We start from the raw sequence: 19,184 nt of genomic DNA, 5'->3' as shown, positions 1-19,184 counted from the left end.
ACGCATCACCCTCCATTCTCTTCATGTCTCCTCTGCTGCCTAATTGATGGGTGAGCACTAACAAGTCACCCTCCCTCCATCTCTCCATTGTGTCCTGGTCCTGAAGGGCCAACCCCCCCCTCTCTCTCTCTCTCTCACTCATTTTCTCATGTTGTCCATCTCCTCATCCTTCACCCCCACCCACCCCTCTCAGTGCCCTGTTCATTATTCATTAAGTTTCCCTTTGGATTCAGAGAGAGAAAGCACTGCGAATTCATGGGCAGACTCAACAGCAGGCCCAAGGGTACCTGAGCTCAATTAGTGTGTGTGTGTGTGTGTGTGTGTGTGTGTGTGTGTGTGTGTGTGTGTGTGTGTGTGTGTGTGTGTGTGTGTGTGTGTGTGTGTGTGTGTGTGTGTGTGTGTGTGTGTGTGTGTGTGTGTGTGTGTGTGTGTGTGTGTGTGTGTGTGTGTGTGTGTGTGTGTGTGTGTGTGTATGTGTGTGTGTGTGTCCTAAGAGAGGAGGAGATGGAGGTAGAAAGAGAAGGACTGACTGACAGAACGACTAAATGATTGACAGAAAGATATGGCGAGAGACAGAAAGAGTGGAAGTCAAAGGATGAGAGCGTCCTGCAGAGAAAAAAAAGACTTCTAAACAGTGTAATTGGGCTTTGAAACTGGAACAGCAGCAAACAAAGTGCTGGTTGCAGCAGATGATTGTATTTTGAATTTAAGTGTTGCCTTGCAGAGAAGAAAGCATGAAGCAGCAGATTTACTGACGGTGAAAATGGTGTTAGAATTTGAGAGTTAACTGTGAAAACAGTGCTAATTACAACAACAGTGCTAACAGTTTTAACCAGCCAAACGATGGTATACTTCATGTCCATGTCAGTCAGATTTGTACAAAAATACTTTTTACTAACATTAGGAAAGAGACATCTGTCAATCAGTGTATAATTTATTTGCAGCTAATTCACAGTGTGAGCACTTGGATAGCCCTTATGTGGTCCTAACAGTTATAAAATGCGCTAAAAGCCAAATCCAGATACATTTTGCCTCTCCGTGGATTTGACAGAGCTGAGACCAGACATTAATGTAAAAAGTGAGGAAACTGTGGGCTTAAAACACCTTTAGAGGAAGGTGTAGGGAAAAGCTCAAAGTATACCACATGTTGGGGGATATCCTGGCAACATGTGGGAGTAGCTACACAGCACAGTACATTCATTACCCTTACCCTCTGCTCCACAGAGTCCAAAGTCCAGCAATATCAAACATTGACTTTTTGATTTTTGGTTTTGTTATAGGATATTCCTGCACGGCAAAACCAAAATGTCATGTTCAAAGCAGGTATGCCTGGTGTTTGGGAGACTGTGAAGTGAACCATGTTCATAGGTCACATTGTTATGTTCTAGTTTGCAAAGAAAAGAACATCTTTGCTGTAAAAAAGAAAAAGGTTTGCACTTATTGTTGAATAGCTTGTCCATGCTGCAAGGTCCTCCGACAGATTATAGCAAGACTCCAAACCTTATTGAAATGCCGTCAGTGACACCAGATGTAAATACAGTTGAGAAGTATATTTATTTACAGATGTACATGGTTGCAGATAGAACTTTGAATTTGAGTAAGCACTGCAAAGCCTTTTCCAAACATGATTCAAATCAAAATGTCATTCTTCATTGATCATATGCACCTGAAAAACATCAGCAGACGCACCCTTTTCTTTGTGAACAGAAGATATTGTATACATACTATGCAGGATATGGATATTGTAGTCCCACATCCATTCACATCCAATTGATAGGGGGGATCAATGCATGTGCTCCACTAGCATCCTTATTTTATACATCCGAGTTCTTTTGTTTGACTTGATAAAGAGCCTTTAGTGCTCAACACAATCATTTTTAAAAGCTTGAATCATGTGCTAATGAAATTGCCTCTCAAAAGCCCAACATAGTATATTATTCTTTATAAGTGCAAATTATCAAATTAAACTGGCATTTTTAGAATATGTTATTACATTTTGTAAGTGTTGACCTTACTCTTCTTACGCTTCTTCTCACTGGAGTAATTGGTGTCTGTGCTTTGTTTATGGTGATTCAGAAAATTTGAAAGTATCTCTAATCATTACTGAGAAATATAAACTAGATAACCTTGAAAACACTTTGTTTCTCTAAAATATTTTATTGTTAGTCTGTTTAAAAAATATATAATCCCTGATTTCCATATTTATCAAACAGAAGAATGGGATGTAACTTTGGAAGAATAAAGGCCATCCCCATAAACACGTTCTGAAACGTCCTGGTTTAACATTCTTGTCATTAATGGAGTGGAAAACTTTTAAATGTATTTCCTGTTTTTAAATGAGAGAATCAGTGCAGCATATACTGTAGTGTGCCGCTAATACAGAGTTTGTGCCAGCATATATGCAGGAGTTTTCCTCCTTGTTGAAGTTCTCTATCCTACTGGGACAGCCAGGGAATGTATGTGTCTAGCGCTATGCGTGTGTGAGAGTGTGTGTGTAAGAAAATGAGATAAGGATAACGTATCGCTTCCTGATCACTATCTTATATAATCACGTGTTAACAGAGGAAGACAGGAGCAGAGCAGGAGAAGGAGATAATGGAGAGAGAGATACAGAGAGGCAGGGGGAGGCACGCGGAGGCCGGTCCGAGCCTACAGTCATGGATTGATCTGTTAACCAACCAATCAGATGCCTTCCTCGGCTTGAGCCGCCGCAGTAGCCGGGCAGGATTGGAGGAGGCTCCGGAGGAGAGATTCGCACACATGCACCGGCTCGGACGCACACACATATCCACACACACTGTGGAGAGAGGGAGAGTATCGGCTCTCTGGAAGCGGTGCAGTGAAGCTCTGCCCGGGAGAGGAAGGAAGCTTTACTTTGCACCTGAGACACGGAGCGAAAGATAAATGAGGAACAAACTCAAACTCGCGTGCCTTTTCCTTTAATATGCTGCCATGTGTGTTCAGGGGAGTTCACGCGGAGAGGTAAGAGAGAGGAATTAAGTTGTTTTGCTTGGAGCTGTTATCCGTATTAGAGTGTAAGTTTTTGAATGTGCACCTGTGCGCGTAACTGTCAGTGTTGCGCAGGCGTGTGCCCCCTCCTATGCTACTGTGTTGTTGGCATATGAATAGGAGACTTGTGCGGGAGGGCATGTGCGCGCGCTCGTAAGCGGTGAGTTTGACTGCGTTTGCAATGGGCATCCCGGGAAATAATGGTGTGAGGAGAAAAAAAGCAGGCAAGGTAAGGAGCAGCAAAAGCGTGTGCACTTTCTCTCACTCATTCTGGGGCTATAATGAGTGTATTTGGCTCTTGTGTGTCTCAGTTTGATTATCCTAAGGTGTTTTTGCACACACGATGGAGTTATGAATGATAGACATACTGCTGTACCAGAGTGGGAGTTGGAGGCTACCCGATCCTTCTGATGCGTGTGCCGCACCAGGGTAGGCAGACCGAATTTACGCGCACTGCAGGAAACAGAGTCCACTCTGACTGCAGCCTCTGAATAAGTCGAGCTTTTTTCTCCAATATCCACTCTCTGTAGAGGGAGGAAAACACAAAGACGCGTTTTGAGTTGAAAGACTGAATGCTTTGACAGGCGTGTGTTCAGAAAGCCAAGTGACAGATGCTCAGCTGTCCCTGTTAATGTTGCATTCATGGGCTTCTGGTGAGCATTAGGAACAAACGTTATGGCTGCCAATCATTAGTATTGCAAGGTGATCACCTCCCTGGTGTGTTTGCACATTTTAAGAAGGACGGCAAGGGTCGTGTGATTCACTGGCATGTTGTTGGGCTACATCAGAAGCTGTGTGGTATGTTTCTGAATAGTTTAGAATGACTCTATATGAATCATTGGCTCTTGCAGACCTGAATACATGTATGTTATTTACATGTATGATCAGAAACAGTGCTGTGGGGGAAATTCCTAATGTTTTTTTTCTTTAATTGGGGCCTGAGGACATGTATGCTGTAGCAGTTCTTATTTAGCCACGTATGGTGGGCTAGGGCTAAAAAACAACGTTTTCATAATTACTTAATCGGTCAATTCAGATAACTGGCTAATTAGTTAGTCTACACCATGTCAGGAATGAGTAAAAATAGTCCATTGCAATGTTCCAGATTCCATTTACTGAAGCAAATCTTCACATTTGGAAACATTTACCCAGCAAATGCTTTATTGTGTGCTTGATAAATGTCCTACATGATCTTTCAGTTAGTAAGCATTGGTGATTTTTTAGCAGGGTGACATTATGTTTTATGCACCACATACCTGTAGGCTTGTTTGGCATGTACTGAAGGCATACGCCTCAGGAGGCCCCCTGCTGAACATCCGTCATCCATCCTTTCAGAGCTAATTCATTCCCATGTATAAGCCATTATCACTGACATTTCCCACATTTCACATGATCAAGCGAGGAAGATAAAACAGCAGCAGCACTATATAATTACCGATCTTTACTTGTAATCAACCATCATAACTGCAGAGGCAGGGTTAGTCATGTAACGTTAAAAGCCATAACGCAGTGCGTGTTAGCTTTGGCAGCAGAAATCAACACCTCATTGACATGTTAAACCAAAGATATTGCAGCTTTCCAAGTTGTAAAGAAGCCTAGTAATTGGTGTTTGAATTTGACATGTTGTTGTAATGGTATGCAATTCTTCAAGTAGGACAGACTGGAATTGATTGATAACATATAAAAAAAAACATAGACAGCAAGCTGCAGTCTGGAAGTGGAGCTCTGAGTAATGGTTCTCTGGATTTAGATTTTGTTTTGATAAAAAGGACAAAAGGCATTGGCAAGTTAGCATGGCTAAGAGAGGCCTTCAAATTGCTCTGTCAGTTTGACAGAGAAAATACAAATATTAAATCTACAATGGCACTCTAAAACACTCATACTACATACTATAATAAACTTGCATCTTAATGTCTTTTGTTTTTTGTAAAGCACTTTGAATTGCCTTGTGTTGAAAGGTGCTATATAAATAAACGTGCCTTGCCTTGCCTTGCCTAGCTTTGCCTTGCCTTGCCTTGCCTTGCCTTGCCTTTCCTTTCCTTTCCTTGCCTTGCCTTGCCTTGCCTTGCCTTGCATCGCCTTGCATCGCCTTGCCTTGCATTGCCTCACTGTTTGCAGGCTATTCCACTATTGAATCCTATTAAACACAGAAAAGCTCTTGGCTGAAAGCAATCCAAGGCCAACTGCTAATGTTTCAAAAGGCCAAAGGTGGCCTCAGTACCCTTTTATTAGATAGTCTTTGTTTACATAATTGTGTGCGTGTAATTCAAGCCTGTGGATGTTTCTTTGTTGGAAAAGGTTACTGAGCTAATTCAACAGTGATTAATCTTAACTGAAGCAGCAACAGTGCGTCTGTTTTACTTAAAAACAGAATCCAGTGTTCGAATAACTGTGTTTGATGTTGACATTATGATAAATGCACAAAGGCCAAACTGAACATGTTAATTACTTGCATTCCTGATTCAACGCTAATATATTGCGATTATCAGTCACGTATTATGCTAGTTTTGCAACAGAGCAGACATCTTTAAACTGTATGTATACCTAAGCATTGTAGAATAACTTCACATATAAATAACATTAATGATCCTTTTAGAAAAGTTTGTATGAAGTCACTTAACGCTAACATTTGTATGTAGAAAAGTGTTCTCTCTTGAAGGCCTGAAGTAGAAGTTAACATTCATTTTAAGGTGCACTTAACTAAAAGTGCAGAAGGTTCTGTATGTGGCTCTGGAGTAGTTTGAGAACATGGTCCTGAATAGCTATCCAACTCTCAGAAATTAGTTTTAGCATTGTCTCGTCAAAGAAAATCATAATTCGGGGCAAAAAAACACTCTTCTGTTTATCTAAACTAATGACAATTGTTCTTGGTCTTGCAAAATGAATGAGAAATTAATTAGTTTTTATTTTTAACATGTCCCCTTGTGCGAGCCAAGGGTATTTCTCTCTGTTTAACCTAGCTTGCTTACTGTAGTGAAACGTTGTACATAACCATTGGGAAAACATGCAATAATGTCGTCTCGCATAGCCAGACATATAAACTTCAGTGTTATGTCAGCTGGGAGGTTGTTTTTGTTGCTCTGGGTTTTAGAAACAGTAACACTAACAAAAAAGAAAGAACACTTATTTGGCTATAGGCAGGCCATGGCAACCTTACAGTATATGCACAGTCTACTACTGAGAAATAACTGATGATGTCAGGCTTATTTTTTTCCATCTTGCCTCAGGCTTGGTGACTAACAGAAATCCTCTGTTGCAAACTGAAGGTGTAGAGTTAAGGGAGGCTGTTATAAGATGCTATACGTTGCACTGAAGTATTTTTAGCATCTTTGCATCTGATGCTTGTTTTCCTATACTACAACCCCAACATCATCAAGGTGGATTACTAAATGGCCCTGATATACCTCATTCACACCAACGCAACTCCGGTTCAAGCTCCGTGCTAGAGCTTTTCAGGTTCAGAACCGGTTCTTCGGTTTAGCGGAGGCTCTTTTCACACCGCCCAGAGTCCGACTGGTGCTGCGTCATTGCGTCATCGTTTGCGTCATGACGTAACCGTTTGCGTGCCTGCTTCATAAAGCCAAACCGCGCGGAAACCCCTCACAGCTGACACCGACAACAACAACAATGGCCGATTGTGCTCCAGCTTCCTCTGTACCTCTTCGGAAGACCAGATTGCCAGTAGGTAGCTGGTCTCTTCAGTGGACCACTGCTGCTTGTTGTGTACAAGCTGGATAAAACGCCGGGCTTCTTGTTGTTGTTCAGGAGTTGATCCCGCCCCTGCCCCTGCCCCCGCCTCCACGTAAGCGTGACGTATGTGGTGCTTTTGCTCTGGCCGGACAATTTTTTGGTGCTTGAAACAAACCGGATTCCGGAGCTAAGAGGCTGCTCCGCTGCGGTGTGAAGAGGAAAACCTGGTGCTTTTCAAGCTCCAGCTCCGAACCGGCCCCGAAACACCGTTGGTGTGAATGAGGTAATCGTGGTGCTATCTCTGGATTGTGCCTTATGTATCTTTGTAGCAAGCCAGATGCATCAATGGTCCATGCAGAGATGATTCCCCCCAGGTGGCTACATGGTAGGGCTGCTTGATTGTGGCAAAAATCATAATCTCGATTATTTGGGTCAATAATTGATATCACGATTATTAAAAAACGATTATCCATTTACTTTGAAAACATCAATTTATTGGAGAACAAACATTTGAACAGTATGTTTTTAACAGTTGATTACCCTGTACTTTAAATATAATTCAACTGAAAAACCAATAAAAAAAAAAATGTATTTGAAAATATAAATAAAAAGTAATAATAGTAACACAAAAATAATCGTTTTATTTCGATTACGTTGTTTTCGTAATCGTTGCAAGCCATAATCGCGATTAAAATACGATTAATTGAGCAGCCCTACTACATGGTGATGGCCTCCTCTATAGTGATTCTATCATATCAGCAGACTAGACAGGAACCATAACAGTGGATTATTGTTCCAACAGCACAGTCAAAGGGCCATTCAAAGGATGAATCATGCTCTCATCCAAACATCAACAGTCTCTCCCACAGATACCAAATATGGTCTTTCACTGACTGTCTGCCAACCAAGACTGACAGTCCAGGGGTTCGCTGCAAGTCAGAATTAAGCTTTGAAAAGTGTTTATAGGTTTGGTCAGACATGCCATCTTCTGAATGTGACGAGGTGAAATAATCCCCTGCTTTTAATGCTGCACTGTGATATTATTGTGTGGTTTACAAAGATGGATACATTTTGTAATTTCTCTCGTTACATCAAGGCCGAAAATTAGGATGAGCACCAACGGTCAAAAATGTTTTTTTCCTTCCCAGAGCTGCCAGCGCAGCGCCTCCCCAGATCTGGCGCCCTAGGCGAACATCTATCACGCCAGTGCTACCCTGGCCCTGAGTTCATATCATAGGTTCATATGCAACTCGCAAATCTCTCTCTCTCTCTCTCTCTCTCTAATAAATTGAATAGGACAGCGAGCAATAAGATTAGCAGGGATAATGAAGGAGGAAAAGAGAGGCACTTGACAAGTACCTGTTTTGTTTAACATTTGTTTTTCTGTAGCTGAAATATTTCAACAAAATCTTCTACTGTAAAATCTTCCCTTTTTTCCCCTTTTCCCTTTCCTCGTTGTTTTCAGGTAATGGTTGACAATTTGTTGCTTTGGTTGTTTGAGGAAGACAAGAATGATTGTGATTGGTTGTTCGCTATGCTAGCATGTCTCTCATTAGCAACATGATGTGTATTCAGGACCTCTTACATCGGTAAATACTGTTCTAGACTTGTCTTGTAAATTAGTCAAACTGCTTCACAGACAATACATGACTATTATCCACCTGACAATGAATTAGACATTATTGACCAATTGAAAGAACATCTGTGTTTTTCTTATATATCTCTAAGGGAATAGTAGACAGGGATAAAAACTGTTGCCATTCATTGCCACTTAAGACCTGCAGATGCAATGGTAATGGGATTGACGTTTAACTTATTTGTTCTGCTATCCTTTATGATATTCTCCTGCGTGCACCTCTTGTATGCCTCACATGGCTGGGTCTCCAGATAAACTGATTCCTGTAAGGATTATTTATTGTTTGGAGTAAAGTACCTTCCTTGATCAGACTGTGGCAAATCCTGTCCGCTACTGAAATGGTCTCTTATTAATAAAGTGCTTGTCACCTTTATATTTATCAAATATCCCGGTTGTCAAACACAACACACAGTATTGTCCTTCAATGGGGAAATTATTATTTTCATAGGTCAATACTGAACATTGTTCTTGAGCTTTCCAGAATTGTACTTCCCTCTTGGGAACATTGCACCTTTTGCAGTTCAGTCCCATCACGTATTTTTAATGGGAAGAGTCAGTATGCATGTCCTTGGATGTTCTGATTAACTTCACACTGTGTGGGTTTATTGCGTGACATCTACGGGACATTAATTAACAGTTTCTGTCACTTGTTGAGTGAGATTCATGGGACATATTCTTGACATATGACTGCTTGGGGGCTGACATACTACTTGCTTAAAGTGGGCCCATTATGCTCATTTTCAGGTTTCACAATTGTATGTTGTGCCTCTACCGTGACATGTTTACATGCACAAAACCTATAACACACTACAGGAAAGGGAGATCCCCAAAACCATATTGGGACCCCCTTAAACCTATGGCATTTTACACTGCATAAATGATTCCCCCTTTACTACTAAAACTCTGGGGTTGACCCAATCTAAACCTTTAGAACATGAACTGTTCTACTACTCTGGGTTAAAACATATTGAAAACACTTGAGTTCCTGCACTAAAAAGTCCCAGTGTGTGAATGCGAGGTGAAAGCTGTGGTCATTGTCTTACAGGCCAGGAGGTTCAGGAGGCTTACATAAGCATCAGACAAACATCAATCAGGGAATAGCTGGTGAGAGCTGCAAGGTGTTTTCCATGAACTCATCAGCTCTGGAGGTGTGGTGGAAAAGCCTAATCAAGCAGAGTGAGAACACCTTGGAGGCATTTAGTTTGCTTTCAGGGAAACCACATTTATTTAGAATAGAGTTTTCTTGATTAAAATCCAACAGAGCAACCTGGCTCATAATATCCACAGAAAGATACATGCGCATTTAATTCCCCACGTTTAGAATATTGTCATCTAGCGGTTCCTTATTTTTTGATTTTCTAATTTCAGCACTCATGCTGACATTGTTGCACTTTGACTTTCTTCAGTATGGGTGAAAGCAACATTAGAATGATTCATCTCCCACTCTCACTGTCAGTGACAAAGTGTTTCTTTAAAGAACACTCAGCACTGGGAGAGGAAGTCTGGCTTTCATCGTGGACGAGCATAGTTGAGGCCAATGATTATGACACTGTGGTTTGGACCTCATGAAAACAATCAATAAAGTTGTCCCTATTTGGATACTATAAGTGAATTAATTTAAATTCAGAAAGCATTAAGGATTTTTATTTAATGATCAGTCAAGACCTTACCTTCAATATTTGTTGTTATTGAATTTCTGTGTTTTTCAAGACTTGCTTCCTTAAAATCTATTTCCGCACCTTCAAGAAGGGGGCGCTTACAATTTTCCAGCCATGCAAAATAACTTTATCATATGCTTCACATCAACAAGTCGGCAAAACATCACTGTTTAATTTGTTGTCGAAACACTGCTCTGCCTTACACTCCACATTAGCATTGTGTGGTTGTTGACAATTATTTTTAAATAAGAAATGTATGCCTCCAATCAGCAGTGTTTGATTCAAATGTAGACAGTAAAAAGACGCTGAGGATTCAAACTGTGATGTAGCAGGGAAATATTATATATAATATAAAGAAATGCAGCTGCAGACAGATGAGAATATTCTCTTTGTGAAGTTTTGTAACCGTTTTATGGGAATAGTGTCTTTGCAAGCCATAAAAAAGTCATTTGATTGCCATATGTTGCATGAATACTTAATGGATTGGATTTCCATCTCACATTTGCAAGTGTTTGCTCAGAGACTTTGCCTTTTTTAAATAGCTCTTAAGGATGAACTTTCATTATGTAATCGCTGTGCGTTTCTGCGGAGGATCCTTGGGGCTGCCTCCCAGTATTTTATTTTGTTCTCTGCTTGGAAGCATCGGGGTGGTGGGTGTGCCTTTTGGTCCCATTCGGGAGGTTTCAGCTCCTTCAAGGGAAGCCTATGTTTTATTCACCAGGGGAAATCTTGTATCATACTTATCCCCCAATAGATTTACATTGGAGGCTTCAGGCGTTTTCCGAACACTTCTATACTCAACAGTGTACACAGAATAAACTGCTAGACATCCAGCATGTTCCTCTAGGAGAGCTCAGCGGAAGATAAGTAGCAGACACTGTTGAGTTTAAACTAAGGTGATGGTGCAGTTTCTGTCGCTACTAGTTTTAATCTACAATATTGAAAAATCTGAAAAGGTATTCAGTGGTTTGCACTAAAATGTTCTGTAATTCTGCAGTGTTTGACAGACCTTAGATTTATTTAGTACCTGCTTTCCAAAGAATATAGACTAAAATAATGCAGTATCGTGACGGAGAGAAAAAGGTGAGTCACGTCAGTTAGCGGTAGGTGTCGCAGGAAGCCCTGATATGTGGCACTGATAAAACATTAGTGTGCCGTGCCCCTGTCAGACCTGCTCACCCTTCGCGTGCAGCACCTGGACGCTGAGATGTGAGAGATGTTAATTGGACCGACGCTTTATGAGAGTGAGAGGAGAGGAGATGGACGAGGCGTCCCTACTGATTCACAGATCTGAGGTGGAAGAGAGGCGAGCCGCGGGGGGGCTGTCCGCCAGAGTGAAGACCACAACGGGAATGTTAATGCTGCTTGAATAACTCTGCAACCTATTTTCTGGAAGTTGAAATGCTATGTATCCTATTTGAAGGGTGCCTATATACATGTAGATGGTGGAGTATCAGAAAATGGCCAAACAAATAGAATCATTCTTGCCTCATTTTTCTAGCTTTCGATATAATTCTTTGCTTTGCTTCTATTTTGATACATTTGCACTGTTTCTTAAGGGAAACATTGCATAATTCATACTGTCAGTCAACACTGACTGTACTCCCTTTGCAGTTGAAGTAGTGTAAGCAGATTTCTTAAGAACCGTCTCCAGGATTGGGATTGAACCATTCACTGTGTAGCAACATCTGCCGGCTTCCTCGCCCCGAGAACTGTGTTCGTCAGCTAGAGCTCTGTTGCCAAACTGTCAACACATGTGCCAACGTGTCGGGCGCCTCCTCATGTATGGAAATTAATCTCAATAGGCCGAAACAAATATCCGTTGCCAGGAGCCCAATCTAAAACTCAATATCCTGCTTATACCAGAACTCGTTTTTGAGTTTAAGGTGTCTTACAAACGAAGGAGAACATAAACATTCGCCATTATAACAATCAGAACAGAACCAACTCCAAACTCAATATATCAAAACAATGCAGTCAAAGAAAACAATTACGAAAACAGAATCAGGGTAACACCACTGGTGAAACATTGTGAGAATCCCATTAGTAAGGAAGTCAAGATTCGCGTTTACCTTAACATTTGCTTTTTTTTTAAACAAGTGTTGTTTTCTTTGTTGCGTTACGGCATAAAGATAAACAAGTAGAATATAGCATTCAGTATCAGGGATTGTGGTCATCCAGAGATTTCTCAGAAAACATATTCTACAGAATTAAGAAAAGGTATCTGTCTGGTTGATTAATACACTATTGTGAATATAATGACTTTGGCAAAATCAGTCTGATAATTGCATTTCGATATTTTCTTGCAGTTCTAGTTCTGTGTTAATGATGTGAAGAAAAAGAAATGTCAGCGTGAAAACACCATTACCCCCCCGGCCCACACAACATACTTCACTCCCCTCCTCACACATCCCTCAGACTGTCTACAGCACCAGATTATTCTCTATTTGCACAGTGAGGTGGCATATGTGTTGCTCCTAACACTCCCCACAAGTCTCTGTTGTAGGCATTTGAAAATCAGTATGGCGAGCATCTGAGAAACCTCCCAAATCTCTCGCACTTCTATCCACTCATGAGGGATTCTACCTGGCAGCGAGAAAGCAAGCTTATCTGTGTATGAAATACTAATGCGAATAGCCTCAGCCGTACTTTGTGCATGAGAACACACAGGGTCCTTTCCTTGTTGCAAAGCCCACCTGCTCGGTGTTGTAGCATGTGTTAAACAGAAATGCCTGCCAACATCGTCCAGCCTCAACCTGAATTTAGACTTCTGAGGCATGAAGAGAACTGAGTTATGTCGGTGAGCCAAATGTATTTCCTTTTTGAATCCGCCGTTTTCTCTTGTACTAGTTGATAGAGCAATCCCAAAAGTATTCCATGCTCATCCAAGTGTATTCATTGAGTATACTGACTATATCAAGAACTTTATTAATTGACGGTTCATTTACAGTACTAAGCATTGTCAGAAGAAGTATTCAAATCCTTTTAACTATGTAAAAGTACCAATACCACAACCTCGAATTACTCTGTTATGGTCCTTACACACCAAGCCGATTTTTGGCGTCGATAGATGTCTGGCCGTCGATGAGCGTCGTGTCGCCCTACTCAGATTGGTGTGTCTTGGTGTGTACTACACCGTTGTGTCTTTTCGGCCGTGCCGACACCTTCCGCCGGCGATTCGACATGTTGAATCGGGAGGCTGTCGGCCAAAGAGATCACTCTGATTGGCTGGTCAGCTTAGCGAATCAGTGCATGAGAAGCGAAACGGAAGTGAGGGACAAAAACAAACTATTAAGAAAGCAAATCTGAGATTTCATTTAACTCCAGCTCTCGACACAGGTTCGGGAAAGCCCCATGAGCTTCTCGCTGTAGAGTGAAAATGGAACGCACACGCTATTTGTTGTTTGTTTATATCACGCAGTCTGTTCTTCTTCTCTCATCTGTCTTCCGGTTGTTGCCTCTTTTGAATGATGAATACACACTACAGACACCTGCTGGTAAGGAGAGTTATTTCCACTCACGCATGCGCAGTTCGTACGTGCTACTTGGCCGTCGGCTGAAGTCTTTGCGGTGTGTTCCAGTGCGACACATGGTCAAGACGCAGGAGACGTGAGGCGACGTCAGGGTTGGGTTGTAACGGAATACATGTAACGGCGTTACGTAATCAGAATCCATCAAGTAACTGTATTCAGTTTGCGTTACATTTGAAAAACGAGTAATCTGACCATAGTTACTTTGGTAAACCTGAAGTGAATACATTTTGGATTACTTATTGGAATTATTGGTGCAAAGATTTCCTCACAACATTTAATATTCATTACTAAAAGGTACAGCCGAATCATCACAGCGCACAACTTGTACCGCCGCAGATGGACCAAGGGAGCGTTTGAAAAAAATGCGCGGGTCCGCTCAGTGAAACAATAACAACGTAACATGGAGGAACAAAAGTCTGCGTTTTAAATTGTGGCGATATCGACACCACAGGAAAACCTCCTTCACTTCATGAAATCTCTGCAGCACCAGGAGGCAGCGGGAGGGTTAACTCAGCCTCGCCAACCTCGCTAACGCCAGACAGAAGGCGACACGCCCGTTCCAAGCCGTGTCCCTCACTCCTCACATCCCTGGCTGCATCCCCAAAAAGTGTATTATGTTGTTGCATTGTTTCAGATGTGATGTTTTAGTTGTGCTAAAAAAAAATAAGCCAACAATAAAAACACGTTCAGTTTCCTTTTGCTTTTTGTGTCTCCTGTTCACCAAAACATACCCATCTGTGATGGAAAAAGAAAGTCATCCAAAAGTAATCTGAATACGCTTTTTAAGACACGTAACTGTAACTGTATTCGGAATACTTTCAGAGCCATGTATTCAGTAATCGGTAACTGATTACATTTACAAAGTAACCCTCCCAACCCTGGGTGAAGTGAGTTCCGTCGGGACGTGTTCTTTGGTGTTCTTTGGTGTGTGAGGACCTTAAGACGTAAAAGTTAGTAAGTATGATCAGCAAAATGAAAGTAAAGTATTAGAGGTAAAAGTAGGTAATGTATAAATATCTAATATAAATTCAAAAAAACATCCCAAAAAATATAGATGATTAAAAATAAATTAGAACTTACTTACTTGTTTATTGATGCTAATACAGTATATTATATGCCAATTGGGTAGGTTCTGCTAACCAGCTAACCAGTTCGTATTTTTATTTTAACATAGAACACAAATGGAGAAATAGTCAACACATCATTGCACAGTACTTTGAGTAAATATACTTTGTTACATTCCCCAACTGGTACAAAGACAATATGCCAAAGAATCAATGGGTTGATGAAGACAATATACAGATCAATCAATAACTGATGAATGATCGCAACTTTGAGCCCCTCGGCCAACATGTGTCAGTTTATTTTGTGCATAATGCTGATGGACCCTTGTGAGGACGCTTGCAGAGAGAAATAAACTAAATGATGTTGATGCGAGTTGAACAACAGTGTTTTTCCCCTGCAGTGGCCAGCAGATGGGTGCTGTCTGCTCCATCCTGGCTCTCCCACTGTATGATTGGAGCTCAAGAATCCAGCCATTAAACACACAACAGATGGGACATTTTCCATCTTCCAACCCGCTCTCATTAAGCAGTCAAACAACATATAGTGAGGTTGACGAGTGCAGGCATGTTTTGTAATTTGACACCAAGAAAAAAGAACTCCTACTTCCCAGATATAATAAAGGTTGTTTAACTTGGCGTGTTAACACGAAGAGATGAAACCATCAAGAGTCCCGCCGCTCTCATCTTTGCAACCTTTGCGCTGCCGAGCCATGTGAGGAGCGCTGCGTTTAGTTTGGAGGTAATCAAAGCTGAGGGTGAGGACAGATGGTGTTTGGAGGGTCGTCTACTGGAAGGACAAGTTGCTGTTGACTTTAGCAGACATGGTGGGAGGGGTTGACTGACACACCAGCCTGCTCACATGACTCAGTGGGAGTCATTACTGCAATGAGCCTAATTACCTTCAGGCCTAATCTGTGTTTAAAAACCTGCTGCTTATTGCTTTTAATTAACCACAAGAGCAGGAGGAAGATTGAAAATGCGACATTGTAGCATTTGTTTTGTTACTACACGAGCACATAGATGCAGGGATTGTTACATTCTGTCATCATTGCAAGCTTCGGATGACTAATTGTTGCGTCCGTGTAGTCCTGTTTTCTCCGTGACTGTTTACACAGAGGGCTTTAACTGTCCTCTTTTTTCCTTTGTTGTCCTCCACAGCACAAGTGTGTTTGACAGCAACGTATTTTCGTTCTATTTTGTTCCCAGCCTGCACCTTCATTTAAAATGTTACTGAGACAGTTGTTCTGCCTGTAGCCGGAAAGGCAAATTACTCTCAGCAGCATCACTGAAGGCAGAAAGAAAGATAAGTGATCTCCAGATCTCTGTTTTGCAAGATGGCGGATCAAAGAGTGTCATCTAAATAGCTGGTTCATGATTATAATAACATGTGTGCACCATAATTACCACATGCAGTATATGTAGTCATTTTGACGTGGGGTAAAAAATGCTTTGGAAAAGCAATGGACTCATTTCCAAATGACTTTAGACAAGTATACCTTCCTCTTTTGTCGTGTCACGTTCAAAAGCCCAGGAAACCTGGTTAGTAAACAGTGCTGGTTGCTTCTTTTTTTAAATATGTTAATTTTTTATTGTCTCTTTCAAAATGTTAAGATTGTTGGTGCAGTGGAAAATATGTACAAAGGCAGTTTTGATTAAGTTAAGATGAAGTTTTCTTCCCGATTTTAAATGAAACGTGTCATGTTTCCACGCAGTCAGATTTTAGAGGGTGGCATGAAAGAGCCCTAACCCTTGACAGACAATTCATAGAATATGTATTGTGATCAAAGTTGTATTGTGCTCAAGTTAACTTAATACAGGGGTGTCAAACTCAATTTCATCGCGGGCCACATTCGCATAAAGGTTGCACTCAAAGGGCCGGTTGTAACTATATAAATATATAATATATATATAAAATAATGTATAATTTATATTACATTATTGCCTCTGAATTGGATTATTACTGGATAGGATAATAACTTAGTAATGAAATACGTCTGAAAGCAGAAGTCCAGGGCAAATAATTGCAAGTCTCTTCAGTGCGCATGTCACAACACGAGATGCATTGTGGGACATGTAGTTTATGGGCAACCTGCTTCTGTAAAGTGGCATGTAACCGTATAATAGACGTATTATATTCTTTGCTAGCTCTTGCGGGGCCACATAAAATGAAGTTGCGGGCCGGATTTGGCCCCCGGGCCTTGAGTTTGAGACCCCTGACTTAATATATCAATCATTCTCTTATGGAAAAATATTCAAGTTGATTGGATTTTAAATCATAGCAATGGAGTTGTATCGAAGATGAGTGCTTGGGAAACTATAAGGATAGGGGAATTGCAAACATGCCATGTTTGTTTCTGGGCTGAAATTGAGGAGAGATTCTGGCTCAGCGACTACTCTCAAGGTGAGAAAGGCTTTCAACGCAAGCTCCAGCAGAGAATCTGTAATAATCTAGACATCTGTTGTTTTCTACAAAACCTTCATCTCACAAGAGTAAGTGATGCTTACAGTATGTGCCAAAAAAAACCTTCCATAAAGAATCCTGATGTATAACTAAATCATGCAGCCTACAAAAACCAACCTAGACCTGAATGGAAAAAAGGTTTCACAAGACAGTTTTTGTAGAAAGACAAACCCTGAAATGATCCTTTCAGCCCGGAGTGTTTTTGTAGGATGGCTTTGTAGAAATACTACAGACTGCTTAGCTAACCCTCCTGAATGGCTGGCACCTCTCTTCAGCCTATTTGTCTCCTCCAATTTTGTGGAAGCTCCAGGGTGTGCCGCACATTCAGAGGATTGTCCCGCCTGTGAAGCTGGCTATCACACTAATCTGCTTCCTTTCACAAGCAATGAGCTGGGTCACATACCCAGGGCACAACGCGTGTTTTCTTTAGGTAGTGATCAATGAAATGCATTGTTGTAATTTTGTCAAACAGGGCTATTATCACTTGGCATTAACTCTTAAAAATACATTATTTTATACAGCATTTACAGTAGCTGAAAAGTACATTCTGTGATGCCTGCTATTCACAGTTCAACACTTGAAGAGTATAAGTATATGTATAAGACAGGTATAGCTGCTTTTATAATGGACTGTATAATAGTGTAATACATTTTGATTCTTCAAAGGGCCAAACCAAGATGGGAGTTTTTTTATGTGGTGCTGGTATATAATAATCCAAGCATAAAGGAATTGAAAGAAACGTCACTGCATACTCTCTTAATGTCAATAGAAATGATGTGTGCAAAAGTGTTGGATTTGTATGAAGTGAAACATCTTCAGGTACGTAAGTAAGTAAGAATGAACTGACACTGAGAGAAAGGCAACAAGACGTCGCATAGAAACAAACCAAATGTTGTAGATGTGTCGTGAATTAAACAACAGAACGATTCTGTGCTAAAGTGATTCCCTTGTTAGTAATACTGTGTTATAAAACACAAGCCTCTGCAGATAAACTAGCAAAACTCAAAGTATTTCCTCACATGATGTCCTCATTTAGATGAAATCCTTCTTTTGAAAAGGCAAAATGTGTATTCTTTTTTTTTTTTTTTACTTCTCCTGAAACAGGTTATTTATCACATCGATGCAAAAACACGTATACATCAAATTCCATAAGGTAAACTTGCTCATTCATTTGTAACATGTTCTGCAATAACAAAGCGCACAAGGTAATAATAACAATAAACCACCAATATTTGATCTCAGCACATTTATATTGTCTCACTGTATTTATTATTGTATTACCCAACCGCTATTATTGACACAGCGGAATTCTATTCCAGCGCAGACCAACATTTCTCCAGCACAGCAAAGCTATGCTGTAAGCAATACAAAGGGTATTAGTGGCTTTCGATGAGGTGCTCCAGCTCATATTGCATATATCCGTGCACAGGGTGTTTTTACGCTTGCATTCTATTTCCAGCAGGTTCATTGAAAGCTGCTTCTGAAACAACAAACACGTCAAATAAATTCACAGCAGTGTAACAGACAGATTGCTGTGTCACAAATTATCTTATTTTACCCTCTTATTTTATTACCTTCAGCTCATGAAAACACTACCTGAGAGTAGAGGCAACCAACAGGTCTTCTTAACGGCTGCAAAATGTTTTGCTTTCTTTCCAGGTGAGGGGAAGAGTCAAGAGTCTCTGTGACTGTCCCTCTTTGTTCCGAGGGCTGCGCAGTGGTTCACTGATATGTGTTTTGACCCGCCCCAGTCTTCTGCTATCTGCCGTTTGACACCGACAGAGAGCTGATGCTGTGAAATCGGAATCAGAGGGTGAGCTCTTAGCAGGAGCCCGAAACATTAGCTATTAGCGGCAGGGGACAGGAGCCCCTCTCTGATACTCTGAATCGAGGTGTACGTCTCTCAGCAGCTCCGTTTCGATTGTTGTCTTCATTTTGCATTATCTTTCTGCCTTTCTTTTAAGCATGTCACCCCCTGCTGTGTCATCAGTGGGCTATTCGCTATTCCATTTAGGTTGTTTACGTGACCAGTTGATTGGCTGTTAGTGAGTTGTCCTATTGCCATGAATAACTATGGAGACGGAGACCGTTTGTGTCTGCCTTTGTTTTCCTTGCCAAAGGTTGAACAGTCAA

At 41.0% G+C, this 19,184-nt stretch overlaps 1 protein-coding gene across 3 annotated transcripts in view; it reads left to right on the top strand.

Annotated features, from left to right (window-relative positions):
* The first annotated feature begins 2,792 nt into the window (after window positions 1-2,792).
* The window catches only part of LOC117466064 (cadherin-18), an 81,861-nt gene continuing 65,469 nt past the window's right edge, over window positions 2,793-19,184 (top strand). For 2 of the 3 annotated variants that reach the window (XM_034109190.1, XM_034109187.1), the window contains exon 1: window positions 2,793-2,982. The gene's annotated coding sequence lies outside the window, so the exon portion shown is untranslated. Of the gene's footprint in view, window positions 2,983-3,158; window positions 3,239-19,184 lie in introns of those variants that run through there. The other variant, XM_034109188.1, reaches the window with a different exon arrangement.

The sequence above is a fragment of the Pseudochaenichthys georgianus genome, chromosome 20 (genome assembly GCF_902827115.2).
Source record: "Pseudochaenichthys georgianus chromosome 20, fPseGeo1.2, whole genome shotgun sequence".
Taxonomy (NCBI): Eukaryota; Metazoa; Chordata; class Actinopteri; order Perciformes; family Channichthyidae; genus Pseudochaenichthys; species Pseudochaenichthys georgianus.
The sequence above is the reverse complement of the archived record's forward strand: the minus strand, read 5'-3'. Positions and strand labels throughout refer to the sequence as shown.